Raw genomic sequence first — 21,395 nt, forward strand, 5'->3', positions numbered from 1 at the left:
TCCTACTGCTTGTTACCTGGGAGAAGAGACTGACTCCCAGTTCACTTTCAAGTAGTTCTAGAGAGCAATAAGGTCCCCTTATTGAAAGGAGTCTTTTCTCCAGGATAAACAACCCCAGCTCCCTCAGCCACTCCTCCTAAGACCTGTGATCCAGACTCTTCGCCACATCAATTGCCCTCCTCCAGACTCACTAATTGGAAATATGAACTTTTTTATATTAAATATATGTGTATAGGTGTGTGTATGTTTATAGTATTTATTTATATATTTTGTTCTGAATGCCAGAAAAACCACTGCTTTCCTACCCTGCATACTTTTCCAATTCCCGCAGAGAAGGATGAAAATCCTAAGCAAATGTCACTGTTTATAATGTAAAATATTTTATACAGAGTAAACACAACCTACCTCATGGCAGGGGGAGATAAGAATAAGTGGAAAATGTCAGAAACACCATCAGAGATAGAGAGCAAACCTATTCATTAAAGAAATTATTTAGTTCCTAGATCAAAATACCAAAGAATAAAAATAATAATGATCACCATCCCCACAGATTACTAGGATTCAGAGAGAAAAAAAATCTCTTCTAGCCTAACTAAAACTACAGGATATCAAATCTAGTCATCACATTTTGTGAAAACTTTTCAAATTTTCCTCATAATGCAAATTAAATCTCATTCTCCCCACACAAAGCCTTCTCTTTCAAGATATTTTTCTGGATCAGCTCCAAGGGAAGGGAGAAGTGCAGATGAGCTAAAACAAGTAACCCAACTTATCAAACCCACTGCAAGGCTGGATGCATATGGAAATGAAATGTATTCCCAAGCAGACAGACTAGATATGTCAGTATGTTTTTGCCATCTCTGATATAAAAATAGGTGTCAGCAAAAACCCAGTATAAATTCTTGCAAGCCCCTGCAGGAATGCTGCTGTTTTCCTCTGGATTGTTCAACCAGCACAACCACACAGAAATTTCTCATAATCAAGGAAAAAAGGTGTGGGAGAGAACCCAACCCAAACCCTCACTTCTGTTGTGCTCAAAACCCTATCAAACCTCCAAAAATTCTTCAGATTAGTTAGACAGACCTTGCAAAAAATATTCCTGAGTCTTCACCACTGACCCAGGGTTTGTCCCTTGTCCAAGAGGGAAGGGCAGGATCCCTTCCCTGGGGTACTGGTGCCATCACTGGGCATCAGGAAAGAAGTCGGGAGCATTTTGTGGCCTAGAAGGAAACCAAAAAAATGTATCTGCTTTTAACAGCAAAAGCAACGCGAGGCATGCTCCTACAAGCTTCACCTTACTATTCCTCAGGAAAACTTCCCTGGCTCTTTCTGTTCTGTATCTTCCCGTGAGCAGGCATCACATTCGGCATGTGCGGGGGCTGTTGCTAAGTGCTCCTAAAACTCGCACTCCCACATCTTGGACGTGTGTGTCCCGGCTCATTCACGCCTAAAAGACAGTGGCAAACTGTGGCAGCCGTGACCTGAAGGAAGCACCCAGCACAGTCGGGCACCCTCTGAATCAATTTATGCAGACTGCACAGATGCTCTCCTCCAGCATCAGTAAAAACCCCAAACAATTAGAAATGTTTTGCCTTCAGGCAGCTCTTAGTTTCTCCTCCCACCCAAAAAAAGCTAATGGGTTGCTTTTGTAATCTATTATTAATTTTAATATACATAAATATAGCAATTTCATGCCTGTTCTAGAAAATTAACAAATTGAACTGCTGAAACACACTCCAGCATATGACCAAATACATATTGTGCTTCAGTCAAACTTCTCAATTACAACTTCTCTTTTTCGAAATTTCTTTCTCTTGCTTTCACTATTTCCCTCCTTTTTGCCCCAGATTTCTAAACTCCAAATTTTAGTAGATTAAATTGGTGGAAATCTTGCTCCTCAACAAAATTTGTTCTTGGTCTGTAACTGCAGCAGACAGACAGGCTGCAGCCTGAGGATGCTGGATCAGCCACGGAGCACAGACCATTTCAAATTTAGGTCGCTCTGACCCCAGTGAACAGCAACGGCGTATTTTTCCACACTTAACTGTTTTCCTGCTGACCTGCGTCTTGAACAAGACAACAGTCCCAATGCAATTTAAAGAACAAAGTCAGCATAGGAGACATTTAATGACAAATATGTCAGGAAATGGCGAAGTGATTGGGAAGAAGAATTCACTTTCCCAAAGTTTGCTGATGGAGACTGAAGGCGCAAACACTAAGACTGCATGAGGACACATCCTTTGGCCGTGTTTGCTGCCTGCATGACTGGGACACAAAGGGGGAACCGATGGCAGGCAGAAATTGTCACCATGTGAGGAAAAGCGGAGCTGAGCCAGCAGCACACATGATAAGAATTATTTCTGCTGGAGGCTGCTTGCTGCCGTGCCGGCACCTCGACCCAGCGCTGACAAACGCTGGGGGGAAGCCAGCACTGAGGCCAGACCTCCCTGGTGATAAATACAGCACTTGGGGCACTGAGGCTGTCAAACCAGCAGACTACCCACCTTTCTGCAAAGCCAACCCTCCCACAGTCGAGAGAGTAAAACTCTTGAGTAGCTGCAAGAAGGTGAGAAATGTAGCCAGGTCCCATGTTAGTGGAAGGTGAAAGGGAGGAAGCCCTGACTCTTTTCCCTTGGGGCTCTGCTATTCCCTGGAGGGCTGGATTTTGACCTTCCCAGCACTCAGCCTCCTGCAGTGGCTGAAGCTGTCCCAGGCAGGCCAAGCTCTGACAGCTCCTTTGCAACCACACCTCCTCAAGCTGATTTCTAGCTGTTGGACTCAACATTTGTATTTTTTCAACTGTAGTTCTTAGAAAAAAATTTAAAAAAGGGATTATACACTTCACACAACACAGTAACTAGTCTGTTTATATAAAAGAATGGCTCCTGCACAACTGTGTGCACAACTGTTCAATTACACATGAATCCAGAGGGAAAAGGCTTAATGGATAGCAATGTATTTTAGTTTGCCCCATAATTCTTATCCTATTGGCTCAAAACTGCAATGCTCCCCCATGGACATTCTCGAGCACAGGCAGCATGGGCAGTCCAAAGTAAGGTAACCTGGGAGGATTTTTTCCCACTGGCTATAGGCTTAGCCAAAGATTAACAGAGAGATCACGAGAGAAGCAAAACCTGCTGAATATTCACTAGCAAATAAAGCAGCCAAGCTTGCCGTAGAATCATTGCAAAAAGGGGAAAACCAATCTGGACGCGCCCTACTATGAGAAGGAACTTTGTTTTAATGAGTTTTGGATAAATGTTACTAGATGTTTTACCTGGAGCATGACCAGAAATAGCATGGCCAGCAAGATTAGGGTAATGATTGTCCCCCTGTACTTGGCACTGGTGAGGCCGCACCTCGAGTCTTGTGTTCACTTTTGGGCGCTTCACTACAAAGGAAGACAATGAGGTGCTGGAGAGTGTCCAGAGAAGGGCAATGAAGCTGGTGAAGGGTCTGAAGCACAAGTCCTGTGAGGAGCAGTTTAAGGAACTGGGGTTATTTAGCCTGGAGAAAAGGAGGCTCAGAGGGGACCTTATTGCTCTCCACAACTGCCTGAAAGGAGATTCTAGAGAGGTGGAGGTTGGTCTCTTTTCCCAGGTAACAAGCAATAGGACAAGAGGAAATGGCCTCAAGTCACACCAAGGGTGGTTTAGATTGGATATTAGGAAAAGTTTTTCCCCAAAAGCACTTGAACAGGCTGCCCAGGGAAATGCTTGAGTCACCATCCCTGGAGATACTTAAAACATGTGGAGACGTGGTCCTTAGGGACATGGTCTAATGGTAGCCTTGGCAGCAGTAGGTTAAGGTTTGGATTTCATGTCCTTTCCAATCTAAAGGATTATTTGTTTTTCAATTTTAGAAAACAGAATAAGGAGATGTGTCAGAATAGATCCAACCTGGGGTAAAAAAGAGCCCCCACACTTCATGTAAATGGACATACATTACATGAAAGACCTGAGAATGAAATCATAAAGGGAAGAAAAGCCAGTATCATCTCTGTATCATGCCAACAGAAAGCAGATCTGTCACAGTCAGTGGAGTTCATATTGTCTAATTTAGTTAATAGGTTTCTAGAGAAAGAGGAAAGTTCATTCATAGGACACAATTTTTTTTCACTGATGAGAGATCTGCAGGAAAATCAGAGCGACAGACAGCCTTCCCACAACTTTCATACATATAAAAGTCTAATAAGCAATTAGGAATTACAGACGTTAGGAAAAGGAGTTGATCCCTTCTCCAGTCCATTACCCAGACAACTGAAGATTATTCTCTACCTTTTCTTAGCTAATGGCTTGTAAGATCTAGTACTAGAGACCACAAGTGCTAGAGCCTTTTCCCAATTTCTGTAGCAGGCCATTCTCTGGGTTTATGCATTTACAAAATGAGTACTTTTATGTTTTTCTCTGTTAACTCGTGATGCTTGTTACATCACCTATGCTAAAAATTTCTTTTGTATTTCAATTTTATTTTGCCTTCAATTTTATTTCTCACATTTGTGCTTTTCTTTCCTGAAATCCTTCAAATATTGTTGATCTCCTACAAGGGATAAAGCATCTACAACTGTCTACAAGTCCCCTCTGCAGTATACACAGTTGGGCATCTTTATATAGCCAACAGCTGTAAGGCTCCATCCCATCGTATTTCAGACTCTTGATAGTATTATTCCCAAGTATTTTATAGCATTACCCTTTTTGAGGTTTCTCCATAACATGCAATAGTTTTCTTTGGGATTAACTTTTGTACAGTTAATTACAGTTTTACATTTTGTTTCTGACCTCTTTAGATTCTTTTGAACTTTGAATATTTGTCCAGACATGTATTTTCAGCTCTTCATAATTCAAATGTCATTCAAACAGCATCAGAATCCCCTTCATATCATCAGCTTAGTTTAGAAAGTACAAAAATGAAGTCTTTTGTAGAGACAAAGCAGGACAAAGTTTTTCAAGAAACACACACAGCTAAATCCTGTTTTATTACACTACCCATCAGATTACTTTTGCTGAAGCAATTTTGACTGAAAGTCGTAAAATACTGTCAGAAATTACATATAACGTATTTTGAAGACAAAAACCCCCGACAACCCAGAATTAAAGTTATATAAGCTTAGACTGAACTTCTTTAATAAAGCAATGGGAAGCTGCAAACTGAAGAGAAAACATCACTAACAGATCCATGGATCAGAGATTATATTGCCATATTGGAGAAAAACAGATTTGACAGAGATGCCAATCTACTGGGAATACTAAACAACTTTCCTGCTTAAAAAGTAAAAAAATGCAGAAATTAATTCTTTATAGAGTTACAGCTAGGTTATTTTTAGCAGCCGGGGAGTTATTTTTTTATTTGCTAGTCTAAGAACAACAGTGCCGCCTGCAAACAAAATGCAGGAAGCTGGGGAAGAAAAAGAAACAGTTTGCACTGAAGACTGGAGTTTGGAAATGGAAGACTGTTTTCAATAATTTTTCTGTGGTAGGTAAATATAGAAGAGAAAGGTGATGTAGGGACCATATGGCATGTTAATTCCAGTTGTGACAACAGCTCTGTTCTCTGTCTATCCCTTTGCTAGACTGCTAGAAAACACGCAACTTGTGTCACTGACACCAACTGCAAAACCCAGTCTCATCAGGCATGGCAAATGTTAATGTATAGGTAAATAAAAGCTTGGGGCACCGGAAACAAAAATTGTGAATGACCAGTCCTGCAAGCCATCTTTCTCCTAGTGGGGAGCATTGCTAAATGCACAAAGGACCACAGCAGCGACTTCTTAGGTGTTCAGGGAAGTTAGGGTAAACCAAACAATAATAACCCTGGACCGAGGAGAAAACATATGGCCTTTGAAAAAGAGAATACAAGACAACAAAAAAAAAATCATCCAAACAACATGCTTGGAAAAAGAGCCTGGGACATTCTTCTATAAATCCAACCAGTTTGTACTGCACTAGCACAAAAAACCCAAACCTTAAGTATCAAACATGGTGCTGGCAGAGGGGTTGTGGGTAAGACCACCTCACATTTGTGGGAAGGGACAGCCCCAACAGCTCAGTGATTATACACCCACATTTTCCTTCCAGGTGAAGGGATGAGGAGAGGACAGGGCTGTCTTATACTAGCAGTTCGCAAACAGGCCCACAAACAGTCTGCATCAGGATGCTGGGAGTGGGCATTTGGATTTGGGGCATGGAAAGAAACAAAACAGCCTCTGCTTTCACATTTTGTACTACAGCATGGCAGAGGGTGGCTGCTTCTGCTGGCGGGAGACCTCGGCTTTGTCTTCATGCCTTAATCTCCTCAACAGGCAGGCAGGCAAATACTACACTTCAAGAAAACAAAACAAGACAAACAAATGAAATAACCAATGCCCAAAAAACCAAAACCCATCCAAAACAAAACTACAACCCAAACAAAAAACCCTCTCCAACCACTCAACACATAAACAAAAGAAAAAAGGACACCCCCCCAACCCTCCAAATTCAATTAGATTATGAGAACCTGCTCCCAGAATCATGTAATCTATTTCAAGCTTGAAAAACTATAGGATACTGATTCTCTAGGAACCATAGATGAGAAGAGCCTCTCAGACATCTAGAAAGAACATTTAGTAGCAAAGGGATGTGGAACTGGTAAAACTGAACAGGATGCTTGGGCAGGACACAAATTCTTCAATTAAGCAATTGGTTGTCAAATTATATTTCAGGCAGGTAAATCCAGACACACTTGGAGGTTTCTTTAGGTAATTTCCAAATGTCATTGCTGCCATTACTGAGCTATAAGGAGCAAAGCATGTGAAAAAAGGAAATTGTTCTTGCTAGGTAATGTAATTCAAACTCTGAATATTTTTTACTTTTGCAGGGGAAAGGGAGCAGCAGGCAGCTGAAGAACAGCTGGGATAACTCAGCAGCAGGAGCTCCCCCTCGCCATGGCATCCGGGTGGGCCGGCATGCTGCAGGGGAAGGGGGAGCACAGCCAAGCTGGAACACACCACAGCTGCAGTCTCAGGGGCTGAAGCTCACTCTTGCCACCAAGCATGCAAACTCAGCCATTAAGACATGGCCCATGTTTCACCCATACTGATGAGATGAGGTAGTGCTCCTCTCTTTGCTACACCCAGCATCAAAGTGTCCCTGGAAGGGTCCCATGGGTGTCTGCCACAACCTTACCCCAAGATCTGGTCAGGAGTCCATCCCAGTCTGAGACCAGCTTCCTTAAGTACTGTTCCGGCATTGATCAGTAACGTCTCTGAATTAAATTGAGGCCACTTTGGCCCAGTAGACATCACCAGGATGCTGTAGCTAGTGTGTCTGGGGCAGGGTCAGGCTGCCAAAAGAAGAGGCATGGTGATGAGGATGGGTGGCTGCAGGCACCCTCTGCACTTGAATAAGCTGTACTCCAGCAGGAATATGGCTTTGCCTGCCTCTTGTGTGGCAGAATGACCTTTCTCTCTCTTCTGGAAAAGCCCTTGGGTTACACTGGTGCAACTGCTTGTAGGGGTGCAGCAGAATCAAGATAAAGAATTGATTCAGGTTAAAAAATAATGTCCTTTCCCCAAAAGGAGGTGGGGAAGACATGGAGAAGCACAATTTATAGCCTAGTTCAATTCTGAGTGCATTTAATGGTGAGAAACATGGATGATTTCCTTTCGCTTTGTTCAGTTTTTCTTTAAAAATCATAAGTTTTAACTACTTTATTTAATACATATGACATGCCCTGCTCCCAGCACTGATTACTCCTTATAAATTCATACCTGCGCAGCATTAATCATGATGGGAAAGCTTGAAATCCTGGCACAAACACAGCATCATGTTGTTTTGGTTTGGGGTGTTTTTCCCCTCAAGCTGCAGAGGAGGACTGCACATGGGAACACTCACTGCATGTTCAGATGAGAAGATACAGTAGCCTTCAGACACAGGCTGCAGTTGTTCTGCTTCAGAGTCAACACTCTCTGAGGCTGGCATGGGACACAAAGCACCTCCGAGCTCTGGGTAGTACAGAGACACCTGAGAATCTGAGTGGTTCAGCTGCATTCCGCTCACAGGTTTAACGGTAATCTTCATGACCAGAAAGGCTTAAAAAGCCCTTTTTATTTTGATTTTTTTTAATAAAAGCTCAGGATCTAGAATAGCCTCAATTTTGGCCAAATTGGTGTTGTGATCTAATCTTACCTGTTGATTTCCAGATCTGTCAATTTAGTACCACTTAAAAATTAAGATAAAAAGCTACCTCTGCTCCCCTCATAAAGATTTAAAAAATTATCAGGAAACAAGAAATATACCAAGTCACTACAAAGTAGACTTGGTTAAATATACTGCTGCAAAGAGGTTACTGTTCAGTCAACTCTGTTTTAACTGTTTTAATTTCTTGATATTCCAATCTTTTTGTCACTTATTTTCAGGCAAAAGTCTTCTTTAGTTAGACTGCAGAATTAGTTCAACTGAGATCTAATAAATAATGCTTATTTCCCATGCTAAGATTGGCTTTTCTTAACTTTACTGAGTTAGGTAAAGAAGTGACAAATCCAATTGTACACACATATATATTGATATGCAACAGAAAAATGTGGTTATTTTCTACTGTGAGTGAACAACTGCTGCCAAAAATTCCCCAAATGAGATCTGGTGTAAAGGCCATACCTTACCAGCACCCCAGGCATGTACACGCTTTGCTAGTCCCACACAACTTCAGTTCTTGCCAACTTTGGATAGAAACAAGGGCTTACAGCAGCCTTTGAAGGTCTTATGAGGACAGGTCCAAGGAACTGAGGCTACAAGTTACTTTACCATATAGGAAGTTAACCATGACAGGAAGTAAAACAGGCATGCTCCCTACTGCTGGCAATTTTTTTTGGTTGTTGATTAACGGAGAAGTAGTATGGTACGAGTTACGTAGCACTTCAACAGAATTATTTTTTTTAAATATGCAGAAATTAAATGGCAGTAAAACTCACCAATACAGGTCCAGCTGATACAATTCAATGCCGCTGCAAAAAATCTGTGACCGTACACAAGTAAGATGATGCAGAACCTGTCAATATCCAGGACTTGAAGTGTAATATACAGTCCACATATCAAAAGAATGAAGCACCTACCCCTAATAACAGCCCCCTGTAGCTGGGGGACTAAGCAGTTGTACATAACCCGGCTTTCACAATGGGACCCCAAAGGTCCAATTCCGAAAAGTAAACAACGATTTAATAACAAACTCGGTGCAACCATTAAAACAAATGAATATTAACTTGTTTCTGGTTCAGATATGTGAATACTAATAGCAATTTTGGGGAAAAACGTCCTCATGTATCTACATGGGCGAATCCTAAACATTTAGCAGTTATTTTGACAATAAGTCTTTTCATATTTTGGTATACTAATGCAATGTCCGTGTTCTCAAAACCAGCCTGAAGGGTTTCTAAATTAGTATGTCAATGTTACCATGGTAACATAACGTACTACCAAAATGGACCACTTTTTATACATTCACTATAATCAAGTTAGTGACCAAGCAAGTTATAAAAATTCTTGCTTTTTCAGTTTTGGGGCTTTGGAGTTTTATCAGAATTTTTTCTTTGTGTTTTGTTCTTTTAACTATTTATTATTAGTTTTGCTATTCTTACAGATTTTTAAAAATGTTATTAAGAATGTATTTTGTTTATCATGCAAGAACAGATCCTATATAAACAGAAATAGAATCATCACCACCAGCAACAAAAACTAGTTCTTAGGAACTGGTAAGGGTATCTATAGTTTGAGTTCCCAGGCACACAAAGGTTTAACACCCCATCTCTGGTTTTACTTTTGCAGACTGCTCACAGAGACGTTCTTTCCTTGTCACAATACTATTTAAAACACAGTGACACCTCACTCTCAGAACTTCTTACACACCAGGATCCTACCCATCACGCTGTTTCAGCTGCCCTGGGGCATGCTAAATGGCACTGGATGCCCTAAAAGTCAACCTGCCATCCTTGATCAGACAATCTTCAAAATGATAATATTCATGTTAAAAACATTCTCATATAAAGTTCAGTGTTCAAAAGACATCATCTTCACAGTCATCCAAACAGACCAGAGTATCTGTTCTACATTTATACAAATTTGTTAAAAGTATGAGTTCCTTTGTATCTCAAAAAGAAAACCATCACCTGGAGAATAAACGCTCTCAGTACAGTCGTCCCTCACTAACCAGTGCCTTTGTACAAGGGTTACTATAGGACCCCACAGGGACAAGGAGCCACATCCATCCCAGTACATTTTCACACAATGATCTTTATTCAAATAGCATCAAGTATTTGAAATAAGATCTTGAAGCCTTGTATTTGGATATTTTCTATTAAAAGATATTTCTATCTCATCGTATATTTTTTTGATCATAAGCCTGCTGCAACAACCTCCTTGGGGTATTCCTGAGGTCTTGTTGTTTATAAAAAGAAAAATTATAAAAATATTGACATTACATGAACTTATTTCTGACTCTTGCTGTTGAAATAAAAGAGAAAAAAAAAAGTCATTGGTTCTTCCTGGTTGTGTCAATAAGAGCTTGATGTATTGGTTTATAATATCACCTGCCGATAGCACTAACATTCTAAGTTGATCTCTGAGTTCAATGATTTGTAAAGTTAGATTTTTTATTATGAAAATTAATAGGAATTTTTGGTCCCTTTATTAGTGGGATAATACTTTTGATCTGGCTGACTAGTTTTTATTCTTCTAGATGATGCAGTCATTTATAGTTGAGAGGTAATGCCAAAGCATTTTTGATTAATCTACTGAAACAACTGGCTATAATTTATATTCCTTTCAGAAAGCTTGAGGGAAAGGAAGAAACAGTGTCCAAAGACACTATGCAAATACCTCCAAAAACACTTATACAAGCCCAGAGTTGCTCCTGGTCTTCCTTTGCCCCACGAAACAGCAGTGAATGAGCCAGTAACCTGGGATTCCTGTCCCACTCCACCCCCAGCTTTCTAAAAAGTCACATCCAGAAGACACAAAGGAAAACATCAGCCAAAATATACTATATATGTGTTTAGTGGCATATATATATCTATGCACACACACCACACACAATCTCTCTATGTATGTATATGTGGCACTACAGTTTAACTCGTGTGATTTCTAATGTGGATGGAGTTATTTAGGTATGAGTGACTTTCTGCTGTATGGGTTGGGTTTCAGGAAAGAGTATATTATAATCTTTTTAAAAAACACATATGCATGAATGGGCCACCAAAATGAAATTACACATAAAGCTCAAATGTATCACTGTCCACCTTTAGCCTGCTTGACTTCTTGACTTTAAATGGCTAGTTTAGCAGAACTGTACAGTCTGCAATACACTGCAATAATTTGCGTACGTGGCTTTGTCTCCTGATGATTACAGTTTATAGGCTATAGCTAAAATAACAGGTGGCTCAGGGATTTTTCATATACAGCAATGAACACATACCTGAGCAAAAAAGTTAAAAATCCCACAATCTTATTTTTATTCACTCAAAAGTAAAAAAGCCCTGTATCTGCAAATGCTCCAAATGTCATAAGAAAACTAAGTTCAAAAGCATTAGCAATTGTACATTCCCCTATTATGTTATAAAAGATGCAGTGTGAAAAATCCTTTAGGATAATCTTCTCTGAATCATTAATTCTCTATCATTTACATGAGAAAAGAAACACCAGATCTTTTTACGCAGTTTGTCACAAAAACCACAGCCTGGGGTACTTCTCACTAAACTTTGAGGTCTCACAACCTGCTCTTTCCCCAGCTTTTTTGAAGGACAGATCCTTACTTTAGGATTATCCTATTTACATCATTAGGTAAAATAATCCTCTCACACTCCAGAAGTCATAACAGCTGCATCTTAATTGGAAAGAAAAACCGATAAGGACCAGAACCAACAACTGTTACTGCAAACTAGTGGCTCTGAATGCCAAGCAGCTGCCTTTCTGCCAAGAGAACAATACATGAGTTGTAAAAGTAAGGTGCTTGAAAACAAATCAAATACCAAAACTAAAGTAGTGCCAACAAGGACATTGTATTCTAATGATAAAAATGCATGAAACACCAGCCAATTTCAAGCTGCAATCATTTGAAAATAATCCTTACATGTAAGACATAATTTATAGGAAATAATTTGAAATACCAACTGTAGAATTTATGACTTAATAGCTGGAATGCCAAATGCTAAAATGGTTCACACATCTTGTTGTTTGTATACTATGTGAACTGCTGTGGTGGTGTAAAAATTAAAGTTATTTTCACTGATGACCACACTGACAGAGTGCCTGTCCTCTGAGGGTGAAGAGCACTTGTGGGTCAGCAGCAGCAGAGCTCTCATTTTATGTCCCTTTGCTGCACAACTGATTGCCTTCCTTAAAATACCTAAATTTTACTGGAGAATTTCACTCCTTGTCAGAGAAACACTTAAATGACAGTGTCTTCTCTTGTTGAGGGTAACATTTATGCACACGAAAAAATGAAATTTCTGTGACAGTGTAAAAAAGTTGCTAATTTGCAAGAGGAGAGCAGTACAAGTCTGGGTGCTTCTCAATCACCTTGGCAGTGACACGTGGAAGGAAGGAGAGTGGCTGCTGGGCCAACACCCCCTACTGCACTCCTTGCTCCCCCTCTCCTCTACCTGATGCAAGGAGAGTCCCAGGGTAAGGAAGAAAAACACCGTTTTGAAGTGTTTTGCAGTTGCTTAGCAACTGCTATAAAGCCCAAAGAGATTTCAGTGGATGAACTGGCACATACACCTCTCAACATGCTGACAGTTAATTGAAGAACACCACCACATTGCAGACCCAGGATGGCCACAGCCCCAACAGCAGCATGCCCCTCCTCACCTTTCAAACCTGCTTCCAGTTTCCTCTTACTCATCCATCCCAAAACTCCCATAATCACAGAGAGGCAAAGCAAAGCACCTGTGTGCTGGTGATGAGATTATTTTTAATTGCAAAGAGGCCAGCTACACCCTTTCCTCGGTTACTGCACACATACAAACCACAACTGCCTCAAAAAGCAACTGAGCTGGAAAAGCTGTCCCTGAACTTGCCTTCCTGTGGTAGAGACCTGGTTTCTTCCCAAGGCACGCAACGTATAAGCAGTGACCATTACTGGCAATTTTCACACCTGTTACCAGTTTCACTGGGAAGCGATGGCCAAATTGCACAAAACTTTGCCCTTCACGATGACACACCTTTGTCATGCCATGTTTTCAGATTTTCAAACGATATATATATATATATGTGTATGTGTGTGTGCATGTGTGTATTCACAGGTTTTGATGTGGAACAAAAACCCTTCCACCACTCTTCTGTAAACTGCCACTAGATACATATAATTTATATAAACTTGAAAAGACGATACAAGGACGCTATGCTTAAAAAAATTTTTTGTTTTACATATGCTTCACTCCACAGAAGAGTATATATGGAGAGAAAAAAAGCCCCACACCACACTGCAGTGCAACAAGTTTGAAGTTATCAGTATAGAATATTATGCTAAATAAAAGTAAATATTAATGCTGAAAATTAAACCATTTCTAACCACTGTAGCAATTAGGTTCAGAAACAGCTTTCTAGGGACAGCAACATAGCCAATTAACTGCAGCCACATATAAGCTGTCTATCCTGTCCCTTCCACAGCTGGCAGAGGAGAAGGACCACCTCCACCACCCAAGCATGTTGGAGAAGCCATACCTACACCTGCCTGTTTCTTTTCACTAATGGCAATGGGCACTGTGAAAACAGGGGATCGCACCTTGAGGGCAAGCTGTCCCAGAGTGTGAGGGGTTGCAGGGGCCATTCAGGGACCCTTCCCTATTCAGCTTCCCACATGCAGTGCAGAGAAAAGGCCAGAGCTGAGAATCTGTCCGGCCCCAGTGGTTTTGTATGTTTTCTGTGAACCTTAATAGTACTTGTGCACTTCTCTCATGTGTTACCTTTGAAATAAAATAATTTTAACAAAATGCTGCCCCCAAGGTAAACCCAGAAGAAACATGCCACCATATTTCTAAGAAACAGAAATGCTCAGAGTCCATTTGAATTTCAAGGTGCATCTTGTTTACTTATTGTAAATAAGTAATTTACTTATTTCAATGCTTAAACCAGGAAATTCCTTAATTACCTCCTTTAAACTAGTACCTAGTACTTTTTCAAAACTTATCTGCTCTAAGTTATCACCAGTGAGTTTTACGTCTGACAATGTGGTGGTGCCAAGTAGACCTCTGTGACAGTGTTTCACAAAAAACTCACTTGGCACATCTGAGGGACTCATTACATTCTTCATGCTCATAATTCTTAGTATAACAATAATAAATAATACTTTCGTAATTCTTAAGAAAGGTACTGTTTGCAAATCTTGCCTAAATACCTAGTAGCAGTTAATGTTCAGAAGTTTTCTGATTTCTTTTAACACAGCCCCAGTGATTTTAATAGCCACACACTCCTAAGTGTTTTTATGTGAACACCGGAAATATAGGTAAAGGCCTCAATAAATAGGTTTGGGTTTTTTCTTGTTGTTGTTGTTTGTTTGTTTGTTTTGTTTGGGTTTTTTGGGTTTCTTTTTTTTTTAAACTTTTATTGTTGTTCTTTTTTTGTTAACAATGTGACCACTCAGAAGCATTGCCAATTGCCTTCACTGGGAGCCAATGAATGTAGCACAATTTTGAATAATCTGGCAAACAAAACTGGCCTTAAGACTTTCTGGCATCTGTTGAAAAAAACCACCACCAAACCTGAAAGGACAACAACAAAACCCCCCTTGGCCTTCCAGGATGGTATTAAACAGTTACTTAACTAATACTTGGAACCAAGACACAGGTTGGACCCATGTCACTCCTGTTTCATTCATGAAGAAAAGCACTCAGTCAGTGGAAGAGAAGTGCAATAATTATTGCAATTCCTGGCTCCTGAAGGTAGGTTGCATTCCCTCTGCCAGGCCATAATGCAATGCTCAAGTCTTCCAAAATGACATGGCTCCCTTTGCTCCCACAGTCACAATTATTTTGTGAACCTCCAAAAAATACATACTGATTTTGTTTAGTACCTTCAATACCAAATAGTACCATAACAAGTTGTATTTCGTTTCATCATTCTTTAAGGTGCCTTTTATCTTGTTATACCTTTTTTTCCTTCCCTGTACAATTTGCTTTTGTACCTGATGATAATTTTTATTGCATACAAATCCATTCATCTAGAAATGCCACTGGACTAGACTTGTTCTCTGTGATCAGTGACTCCACAACAAGTTTCTGTTGCATTACAAGTCTTTCCCTACCACCTGCATGGAAAAGTCTTCCCAGCAGATATGATTCTGCAGGTGCCCTGTAACAAGCACAAATGAAGGTCCTTCTGAAAAGATCTTCTTCTAGGCCTTGATAGAAATGTTACTAATACTCATTTTGCAAGATTGCCTGGTGATATAAGGCAAATTAAAAGAAGACCAAAAACACAGTGGAGCACACTGAATTGATTTAAACAGTATTAGCTCTTCACAGGTGGAAAGGATGTAAAACAAAGCAAAAGATTACTGTTTGAAAGTGTAATGACAAGGTGACTTCGGATGGCATTATGAAGACAAGAAATCAACATTTTGATAATAATTGAAAGATGACAGATAATGTTAGGATATCTCACCAAGACTTTCAATATTGGGTACAACAGAGAAGAAGGAACCAACAAAAAGATGTAAAGACAGATGATATGATCAAAGCCACAGGCTTGGGAAATGCTCTTTCAAGCAATATTCAGAATTGATGTAAGTGGGACAAGGCTGCTTTCATCCAGGCTAGAAAAATGACAGCACAGTACTTCAGCAGTAAGACAAGACACATGGATGGCAGATTTCACAGCATGGGCAGATAGAGAAGCCTGCATCTCAGACATGCTACACTGGGAAAATCTTCAAGATATGGGCTACCCCTGCTTGTGAGGACCTTGGGAGAAATAAAGCAGGGGCAGGAAGGACTTGCCAGTTTTTATTCCACTGCTATAGTATGTGATGACTGCTTTTTTTTAATATGTTCATTTTTCATTATTATTATAAAAGATGAACAGGTTTAAGGCAGAGAGAAAATTATATTTTCTGATTCAAGTGGATTGCAGAATTTTTACCTTAGGGAGAAATTATGAAACCGGTCTAAGTGCTACTTTGTCTGAAAAGATCATCATAAAGGTTCCCTAAGACACAAGGCTCTCAGTAGACTAACTTGATAGAAATTGCACTAGCTAGACAAGAAAGTGACCTTTATCAATAAGAAATATTGGAACAATTCAGGGGTTTAAAAGGCCCTGAAAGCAAATCAAAGATTCCAGCTGAGCAGAGGATGACTTAGAAGAGAGACTAATGTTAACTCTATTTTCATGTATTTAAAAATTTTACAGACAAACCCCATATCTATATGGAAACAAAAGTTGTAATCTAACCATACTGAAGGCAACACAAGCATTAAAAGCTTTTGCAGACTATTTAAGGACTTAGTTTAAACAGAGAGTACATTTAAAGAAGTACAAATCACCTCAGATGACAGCTCATATGAAATAGGGTTTTTAAGAAAATCCCCCTGGACTCTAAAACTATGGTAAAGTCATGCTAGGTACAACAGACAGTGAAACAGAATTACACCTAGTATGGTTTTGCTCTTCGGGAAGGCAAAATGCAATTACTTTTTCGAGGCTGTATCAGTTCTGCATTCATAACTGGGCCACCTGACCCAGTTATGGAAATGAACCAGTAGTAAAAATTAACCTCACTGGCCTGTTTCTCAGCATTAGCAACTTATTTTCTGAATGCAATAAGCAACTTCATTTTGAAGACAAAATGCAAATGGAGTCCCCAAAGGCATCACTGTAGCTGGGTTTCTGCCCTCTTTACAAAAACATAGAGCTTCCAAATTTTTCCATTGCACAACGAGGGCACTGATGCAGTGGTGCAAGGTATAGAGTCATGCTTTGATTGGTACCCCTGGCTTGAAGAAACCAAACATTGTAATGATCTCAAGCTACGGCAACAATCTCAGGAAGTCACATCTTTGTCACAATGTTCTACACAAAAGCACCTGGTGCAAGTCTACCTTTGTGGAACTTGCAATTGTTGTTTCATCACCACTGGGATTGGTGTGAGAGCATCCTCCAACTAGCAGACTTCAGGAAGAAAACATCCTAAAAAATGAGCTCATCCAACACCTTCACACTTAATGGAAACTCCTTTCCAGCTGTGAGGAAAAGCAGGAAACTCCTACCCCGGTACATGTTGCTAAACCCATTTTGAAGACGTGACATTAAGTCCCTAAAGAAAACCTAGTACACTGCTAGTAAACTCTCCCTTGGGGAACACCATGTAAGTACTTCAAGTAGTTGAACAGGAACTTCTGACAATTCCATTGCCTCTTCCCTGTGGAGTTGGGAAGGGCAGAACCACACAAGAAAGCGATGGCTAAACCAGTGATAGCCCATGCTTGCTCACTGCTGGCCATGCTGAGCCTGTTTCTGGCTTGCTGGGTAGCTTCAATTACAGGCAGGTCCTGCTCTTATTGAAGAATTTCACATCGAACATTTGCAGCATTTCCAGATATATCATGAAAAGGAAATGAAAATCAAGTTTCACGCTTTAAAATATGAACAGGACTTTTTCTTCTTGTTTCAGATGGCCAAACAGTCCTTGAAATTGAAAATCACAGCACACGTGAGCATTACAGACTTTGGAAGAAAAAGAGCTGGAGGAAAGACAGAGGAAGGGATGATTTAAAAACACACAGGCAAGAAGGTAAAGAAGAGCAGGGAAAGGAGAATGAAGTTCTCAGTACAAACCGATTCATTCTTCACATGTTTGTGATACCTAACAGACAACTTCTTCACTACTACTGGATACTTTTAAATGATTTTCAAGAGACAATTGCAAGGACCCAAGAAAGGAATGTATTCAAGTGTAAAAGGCGTTACCACTAAACTAAAATGAAGGGTACAGTTCATAAGGATTAAAGGATTCACCAGATTAATTTTGGAAAATTCAACAGCAAAAGAAGTTTCAAACTTCCTAGTGGCTGCGACTGAAGCTGATGTGTTAAGTGTGGAACTAAACAAGTTCTCAGAAATAGAGAATTGTTTCTTCCATCTTCCGAACAGATTTTATTATTACTATTGTTATTTTTGCAAGTGCATTTCTAAGATGTTATTTCAAGATCTGTGAACAAGCAGGAAAAAGTAAACCTCACAACACATTTGAACATGAAGTACCAGAAGAAAAAACATGTAAAAGTACATTGCCATGTACTTTAACGGTAAAAATCAAAATGCTTATGGGAACAAAGATAACGGGTTTTGCAACTTCATATATAAAACCTCAGGTCTGAGTGCTCTGTCACTTATATTGGCCAAGATATAAATGAAGAAAACTTCTTCAACCTCAAACAATATAATAGTAATGATGGTGATCATTTAAACAAGGGGAAAACTGACTTTAATGGGGGCTATAAGGCAAGATTCATGGCTTTGAAGGGACATGATCAAGAGCTGTTTAAGTGTCCCTTTTTCCCCACAAAGTTCATGCTACCAAGGATGCTCACAGACAGCTTCCTCCAACACTACTCCTGAGGATCACCTGGTGCTTCATTTGCATACACCAAGAGACTACATATAATTTTAGCAGCCATCTTTGTCCAGCTTCCTAGTTTTAAAGAACACCATCAGACAGACCCACACAGCTACCGTGGCTGCAGAATCAGGGCTGAATACCAGCAAATCAGGAATTATGCTCATGCAGGACTCCAAAAAGTATCTGCATAAATACAAAGTACTGAGTCCTCTATACACATACAAAAACGCAGGCCAGTTTTTACATGTTTACTGCTTAATTTGGAGCTACCTTTTTGAGAAAGAGGAGTCCAGCTGAGGGTGAACCCTCCCTCTTCTGACCCAGAGCGTTTTGCTCTCTGCTTTCTCTCCTCCAGATCTCCTCCTGGACGATTTATGCCCACTTAAACATAATGTGCACCGGAACAAAAATGTAATTATGTATAAGCAGTGCCCAAGAGAAATCATCTAATAAAAATAGCTTTATTTAAAGCAATTTTATCCCGCTTTTTTTTTTACTATACACAGGTAGCATATTTAAGGGGAAGGGAAAATATCTCAATGGCTCCATAAAGCACAGAAAATCAGTGTGGCCTGTATGAAATGGCATTAGTATATTTAAAAAAAAATTATATATAAACATTCTGCTTCTCCCTTTTCCATCTCTGATATTCTCCAGCTTGTCCTAGCCTCCAAGTATGTTTACAGAGGAGACAGAAACAGGTAACCTAACCAGAAACATACCGATACATGTGCACATTCATATCTAGGGATAGGTATAAAATGTTAACTATTTGGATAGCGGAACTAATACAGAAAAAATAACTTGCCTAGAGTTGCAAGGCCTGCTTGGTCTGCTATTTGGAGGCTTCTAGTAACAGAATCACAGAACAGCTGAGGCTGGAAGTTACCTCTGGAGATTGTCTAGGCCAAGCCCTTGCTGACAGCAGGGTCACCTATAGTGGGTTGCCCAGAACTATGGTCCAGCTGGGTTTTGAAAATCTCCAGGGATGAACACTCCACAACCTCTCGAGGCAACTTGTGCCAGTGCTCAACCATCCTTAGAGTAAAATTGTTTTCTTACATTTAAATGAAATTGCCACTATTTCAGTTTATGCCTGTTGCCTCTTGTCCTGTCATGGGATATCACTGAGAACAGCCTGGCTCCATGTTCTTTACTCATCCCCATCAAGTATTTATATACACTGATAATTGCATACTTAATTTCACAGAAAAGCAGGAGAAGAAACCAAACAAACTCCTAATGCTTCCAACACTATGGTCCACAAAGCCAGAAGTAAGAATCACTGTAAATGGCAGAAGTACATATTTCTTGGAGACAAGAAAAGCATCAATCCAGTTTCAGCAAGCTTGCAAAAAAAAATTAAAAATCAGTGGTAATTCAACACCAGATGGATTTAGTATCTGTAGATATCTTCTAAGAATGGATGTGTTTTAACAGTTAGTTGCAGACTCGTTTTTGTTGCAAATTTAGGCTTCAGAGTCATGGTGAAGTAACATACGAAAGTATAAGTTGCTTTATAGCATAAGGAAAGAGAAAACATTTGCAAAAACTCTGGCTCTTTAGACAGCTAAAAATCAGAGTTGATAGTAAAAAAGCATCCCAAGTTTTCTACACGTACCATAGAAAAAAACTCCTCATCAAGCCACGCTAGAGATGAAGAACCCAAATCCTGTACACTTTAGCACGGGATGGGAGCAAAATCTGCTTGGCTGTTGTTCTGTGAGGATTTAATGAAAGCAGTCTGCAAAACCTACTCCCAGTGGAGAGCCTGTAGCAGGATCCTTTAGGCACCCAGTGCAGCAAATCTGCCAAGAGTCAGCAACAAAAAAAGAGTAAAATAAATGTGACTTTAAGCAGTAAGCACCTACATGTCTTAGAGCCCTGCAGACAGCAGTGAAGCTGTCAAGACTTAGGTCAGTAATGTGCCACCACTGCCTGAGATACCTTTGAAGAGCAGGAGGGGCAGAAGCAGCTCCCTAAGTCAAGCTCTTAAAGAAGCATGGCTGTTGTGAGGTACCAGCATGGAGATATGATGGAAAGGAGCCCTGTTTGCAGAAAGTGGTCAGCAAAGTTCATAAATCACTTGAGAAATGCCTGATCTAGAAATGACAGAAAGATGAACGGAGATGCTTGCTTTCAGTAAAGAGGTAACAGGCTGAGAGAAAAAAAGCAGATATGTCAGATTGAAAAGGTCAGGGGTAAGATTTATATTTGTCAGAATGAGCTTTCCAAGCAGAAGCCAAGGACATCTTGCTCCAACAAATAAATAAATAATAACTAAAAAAAAAAATCAAGCAAGTTTGCTAAGAGAACTTATATTCTTTACCTGTGTGCCATCCTGGGCACCCCTGCCTAAATGATATTTTTGGACATTGTCATGGTTTAACCCCAGGCAGCCACCAAGCACCACGCAGCTGCTCGCTCACCCTCACCCCCAGCAGGACTGGGGAGAGAAACAGAAGGGTAAAAGCTAGAGAACTCATGGGTTGAGATAAAGACAGTTTAACAGGGAAAGCAAAAGCCTTGCACAAAAGCAAAACAAAATGAGGAATTAATTCATTGCTTCCCATGGGCAGTCAGGTGTTCAGCCATCTCCAGGAGAGCAGGGCCCCATCACACATAACGGTTACTTGGGAAGACAAACACCATCACTCCAAACAGATCCCCTTCCTCCTTCCCCCTCCTTTACTGAGCATGATGTCATATGCTATGGAATATCCCTTTGGTCAGTTGGAGTCACCTGTCCCAGCTGTATCTCCTCCCAACCCCCCATGCACCCCCAGCCTACTTGCCAGTGTGGCAGTACGGGA

At 40.2% G+C, this 21,395-nt stretch overlaps 1 protein-coding gene across 7 annotated transcripts in view; it reads right to left on the bottom strand.

Annotated features, from left to right (window-relative positions):
• Positions 1 to 21,395, bottom strand: part of FAM110B (family with sequence similarity 110 member B) — a 121,365-nt gene that overhangs the window by 35,894 nt on the left and 64,076 nt on the right. Inside the window, exon 3 of one of the 7 annotated variants that reach the window (XM_027708941.1) lies at positions 1,084 to 1,220. The exons of the other annotated variants lie outside the window; for them this stretch is intronic. The gene's annotated coding sequence lies outside the window, so the exon portion shown is untranslated. The remainder of the gene's footprint in view (positions 1 to 1,083; positions 1,221 to 21,395) is intronic. 7 annotated transcript variants of the gene reach the window in all.

Source organism: Neopelma chrysocephalum, unplaced genomic scaffold (assembly GCF_003984885.1).
Source record: "Neopelma chrysocephalum unplaced genomic scaffold, ASM398488v2 Primary Assembly neopelma1_22, whole genome shotgun sequence".
Classification (NCBI taxonomy): domain Eukaryota; kingdom Metazoa; phylum Chordata; class Aves; order Passeriformes; family Pipridae; genus Neopelma; species Neopelma chrysocephalum.